Raw genomic sequence first — 6,000 nt, forward strand, 5'->3', positions numbered from 1 at the left:
CGAGCCAAAAACCCAAATTTAGGAGCATTTGAACTAAGATGACCCATCACCCAAGGCGTGTTGGTCCTATTAGAAGCCCACCTTGTGTCTACTTGGCTCCATTTGTCAACAAATAGACAACCATGCTTACGTGTTAATTGAAGGATGTATATGTGTTTTTTAAACGATTTATTGTCTATGGGGTGGGGGTTAACTAATCTTTGTCACTATTCTTGTAGGATGGATCCGAACACGAGCCTCTAAAAACAAGAATGGTTACTATCCCCGATTCCTTCCTCAAAGTGTGGCGGAGATTCATGAATAATGATGACAAGATTATAGTTAAGAAACACAGGTTCCGTCACTGTTAGAAATGAATGGCTGGTCCGGTCTAATCAGGACGATGGTGAAATTCTGAGATAGTGAAAATATGATCTTTCTGTTCGAGGGAGTGGAAATGACACCAACCATTGAAGAGGTCCTCACAAGCTATGAAAGTGTCGTCATGTGCAACAAGAGAAACGCTATCCAGATACAGATCTTCAAAATCTCAAAATATGGGATTCACTAAAATCAAAGAAAAATTGTCACTAGTCAAAGCTGAGTGGATGGATAAGCTTCCCTGTCCGAACATTCCTTTCAAAAAGTTGTATTATTCATTTGGACGTGCGAGGGATTACGAGAAATTCAAAGAAGAGTTCGTATCAAAAGAAAAATAGAATGAGCCACGTCCCTTTGCCTTTGCAATATGCTTACTTGGAATGATGGTTTTTCCTCAAGGGCTAAAATACACATTCATCCTAGTGTGTTTATGGTCACTCATGCCATCTTCTACAGAGTGGACTATAAATCATCAACCAAGTACTACACCTTAGCGTCTATGATCTTGGCCGACATTTATAGAACTTTAGATAAATGTAAAAGTGGAGAGCGTTTCTTTCAGGGGTGCAATCTGATACTTCAATGGTGGATGATGCGACATCTACTCAAGACTCATAATCCGAAAGAACTAGACCCCCTAAGGCTGTCAGACGAGTTACATGGTCATGATTGGTGGTTATACTAGAATCGTTGCAACAAAACTGGAGAAAAATATTTTTGGTATCCAAGACATCGAGAGCTGAGAGAATAAGAGGTACAATGGTCAATAGACAGTCTGGTGGTAACTAAAAATATGGTAATTTGAATTGAAAAAGTTCCTTACTTGGTGTTTGTTGGGTTAAGAGGCACTAGATCATATCCTCCCAGTCGAGTCCTAAGGAAACTAGGAGGGAAAAAAGAGTTCCCCAGATTGCAGATATAAGGAAATTTGCAACTGACCACGAGAACGAACGAGTCGCATTTGCTGAAGACATACGTAGGATGTGGAGGTCTCAAAGAGTATTGGGTGAACCCGTACTTAATAGGTTTCGTCCTGAAGGGAGCACAAGGAATCGTTGAAAAAAAGAGTCTCGCTGGAACTATTGAGCCTGGTCCAAACGTTCCTCGCATTATCGTAGATGTTGGAGCCAAACATCAAGTCCGACTCCATCGACTTCAAGAGAAGTTTGATAAGAATGAATTAGAGCATATATGCCACCATTCAGAAGACGCCAAAGTCATAACTCAATTGGAACAAGAGCTAAGAAGAGCCAGACAATGCATGACAGAGTTAGACAATAGCATGGAACAATAGATTTAGTTGTTGGATGGGTTTAGAAATAAGGAGGGAGCTCGATTAGCGACAGATCATCTATGGACAAACACATATGTTATGTGGCAAGAGGTTAGCATCGCCAAAAGGACTACACTTGGCGAAGGATCAGAGCAGGCTTGAATTTTATTATCATCCCTTGCATGGGACTACTTTATTTGTACTTTGTTTTTTAATTTAATTTCAGAATAACTATTTCCTTGTTTTATGATTATCAAACATTTTGAATGTTATAATGAATTATTTTGGGGATAATGAATTTGTTTAAAAAGGCATATACATCCTTTAATTCGTTAGGCCTACCCTTAACATAAAAAGGTCACAAACATGTTTAGGATGCGATATTTATCTATATTATTGTGTGCTTAACTGTTTATGTGATGTGTTGTTTTGAATGAGGATGTTGCTAATCCACTCCTTCCCAAAAATTTCCAAAAGATATATACAAATCACTACTATAATATGTTTGACCAAATTTTCCGAGTCTTAAGATTCTCAATCAAAAGCAAAAAATATTCTATCTCAAAATCCTAAAATGATACTCTATCGTCTCTGAAAAAACAAGATCATTGCTATGGGAAAGGGTAAGAGTGTCAAGATGGAACTTACTAGAGAGGAGTTGCAAAAAATAGAACAAATCGCGCAAGAAATTCATGAAGTTAGAGATAAAGGACTCAGAGTCGCAATTGCCACAGCGGTTTACAAATCCGCAACTACGACGTTGGATGAGGATTTGGCGTCTAATATGAATAAAAAGAGAGACATAGAGATAGAGAGAGAGAGAGAGAGAGAGAGGACTTAAGGATGAAGTTGGATATGCTTCGACTGATGATTTAGGAAAGGGAGGCAAGAGAAGCAGAGATAGATTTAGAAACCACAAATGTGCTAGCAAGAAATGCAGCACTTAATGAGGAATCGACAGTGGAGATGGAGGAATTCACTACCATGAGGAAAAGAATGGTCGAAGTGAGGAAGAAGAATGAGGCTTTCCACAAGGACATGATCGTCAAACTTTAGAAAGTGCGTGGTAAATACTTTGTCTGTGAACAAGAAGCTAATGATGGTCCAGAGGACACTCACCCTGGAGCAACTGGGGAAGACAGCGACGAAGAAATCGGCTATATGCCTCCATTCCTGGGCCATCTAAGAGGAGGAGACAAGTGGATCACACTCCCAACTTACGAGCCAACACATAGAGTAAGGGTAAAGGTTGTGTCGTGCGCCCTTCTGTGCGAGCATCTTAAATGGAAATCTCGCGAGGGAATAACTTCAGCTTGGAACATGAGAATTATTGAGAGGTGTGTTCCTTCCATCCGAACCAGCGAGGACATACTATAGAGGAATGTATATAGCTTAAAGCAAGAATCTGTCATCCGATCGACACTGGAAACATCACGCACTTGTTGGGATGGAACACTGTCCTCACCTACGATCAGTCAAAGCCCAGTGATCACACCCAACTTATTTGTCATTGTTTCACGCCATTTAAGAAGATGTTACAGGAAATCTACAGCGATTTGGTTCAAAGTGGAGTCCTAGCCTCTGCCCAAGAGAATGACAAAGCACTTGACGACTCGGGGTAGAAATCTGGAAACCTTGTGCTTATCATAATACTACAGATCATAGTCTCTCAAGGTGCCTCAGTTTTTACTATGACATAGAAACCCTTATCAACCTGAGAAAGATCCGATTCGAGTCTGTTCCCCGTGACTGAAGCAGTAATGAGAAGAGGAACGACTGGGATGGAACCACTGTTTATCTTTAAAAGATTTGTTGTTATTCTTCAATTTCCTTGTAATCGTAATGAATGAATGAATGAAAACAAGTATTTTCTTTTGTACTCGAACTACGTAGGGCTTGAATACTCCTTCTGAGATACGTAGGCAGCCTTACAAGGCCCGACCCCTATCTTTTAAAAATTTTATTCCCTCTCTTTCATCCTACAAGAAAATGTGAAGCTCAGATCAACGGACGTCAAAGATATACAGCAAGAAGACCTTAGCTCAATGTGATTTAACCTTTCTGAGACAATGTCGAACTAAAACAAGCAAACTCTTGCTTGTTCAAACATTAGTTTCCGTTTACTCGTCGTTCAAAATGTCCTCAAACAAAACAACTTTGTGTGTTTATCTGTTCTCTATGTTATATCCTGCATTGCGTATTCCGAACTCAAACTAACAAATTTACCTTTGAGTTGTTTTCCTCCACAGGTACTTATAAACTGGTCTGTGTCGATTAAACTGTTTGATCATCCATACTACACTAGATCTAAAGGACCTGCAAATTCGTTTCTCGGCCAAAGGCCAGACAAGGGAAAAACAGTAATGGGGGACAATAACGAAGAAATTAGTCTTACTGATGTTGTGGTGGCTTAACCCACCATAGCAAATAAGTACAAATTGATTATGCATTTAATGCAGCAGATTGTTGAGATGAGAGTGGAAATGCAAAAGAGACATGATCTACCTCCACCAGGTTTTACTGCTAACGGTACTATTGATGGAAGGCCTCCTCTATACTTTTCCTCTCCAAACATTGATCCAGCTTAGATTCTATCATCTACTCATGCTCAAAATCCCTCATTAATAGACTTGACCACATAAAATCCTCAATACACCTCCACCTCTTACCAAACCCCACCCCCTCCTGAAAACAACAATTCCCAAATACCACCTCTTCTTTAAAATGTCCATCATCAAACCGCTCCGCTCCCACAAAACCAAAATACATTCCATCCTCGAACACCTCTCCATCATCAAAATCATCACACTAACCATATACCTTCCCACAAAAATTACCAAGCTACTCAAAACACCCCAAGTCCCTTCGTAGCTCCACCCCTACCTAGAAAAACCACCTTCCAAATTCTCATTCCAAATGAGCATGATGTGAATGGTTCTATGTTGTACCATTATGAGGAGAAGGAAAGAGAGTGGAAGGCCAAAGAAAAGGCAATGAAGGAATTTCAGTGTATTCCTGAAGTCGCCGGTTTGAATTACAAGGACTTATGAATTCATCCAAATCTGGACCTTCTACAAGGGTTCAAGATTCCAAAGTTTGATACTTTTGAAGGAATGGGGAATTCCTTAACGCATCTAAGGGCCTACTGTGAGAATCTCGTAGGAGTTGGTAGGGATAAAGTTGTGTTGATGCGACATTTTAGCCGAAGTTTGATCGGAGAAGCTTTGGAATTGTTTACATCTTAGAGACGAGACAAAGGCCTAGCTGGAATGCTTTGGCTGAGGACTTCATCGGACGGTTTGCCTACAATGTAGATATCGTCCCTGATTGTTATTTATTAGAAAAGATGACACAAAAGTCCAACGAAATCTACAGAGTTTTCGTACAGGTAGCGCAAGGAAGCAACTAGAGTACGACCTCCTTTATCCGAGAAAGAAATAGTTGAAGTGTTTGTGCGGGTGAAAGAGCCTGAATACTATGAGGGCCAATTATTGACGAAGTCTCGCGAGACACCGATTTCTACATGGTGGAGCTAGTAAATGCAACCGCCGAAGATTTGGCCCCAAAACCTCCCATACCTTCTATGTACAAGATGATCGCCACCCTGATGCTGCAGAATGGGTTCGAGCTAGTTTTCGGATTGGGAAATAATTCCCAATGAATTATTGAGTCTATTCAGATTCCCGTCAAATGAGCAAAACATGGTTTGAGGTACATCTCCACAGATGATGAGGTGAAAATGATAAAGAGCGGTGATCAAGCATTGGCTAGGACACCTATACCAATCGTTTCCAGTCCATGATTACGCCGATCATGATGTCCTCAAGGAAGGAATTTGCGTCCTTTTCGAATAGATCAATGATGTCATAGAGGACGAGGTCGAGCTAGCTGGTATACGTGATGCTTAGCCTGGAGAGCAGGTACAAAATTGGACTTTTACACCAATCTTCATTTCCTGATCATCTTGTTAGAAGGACATTGTTTATGCATGTTTTGAAAATCGGTGGTAGTCCGAAAGAGGCCCGAGATCTTCCCTTTTTCTTTTTCTTTAATTGCTTGAATTAAAAAATTCCACCCGTCATGTTTAAAAATGCAACATGGACCTTTTACATAGTCAAATCTTGCATTGTTTTCCAATTTAAATGAAAGCCTCTTTTATTGAAAGTTGTTTCATTTACTTATATGCTATATTTCACTTTCCTAACTTTGTTTGTTTATTATTTAAGTAGTACTAATTTTAAACTTGCCAATGTCATGTCATGTCACGAGATGAACGAACAAAATGAGGTAGGTAATGACGAGGGTGCACAATACGAAGAGAAAAATGAGGTACCGAAATACATCGCTGAGGAATTTTGACAGTTAGA

The sequence above is a fragment of the Solanum lycopersicum genome, chromosome 8 (genome assembly GCF_036512215.1).
Source record: "Solanum lycopersicum chromosome 8, SLM_r2.1".
Lineage (NCBI taxonomy): Eukaryota > Viridiplantae > Streptophyta > Magnoliopsida > Solanales > Solanaceae > Solanum > Solanum lycopersicum.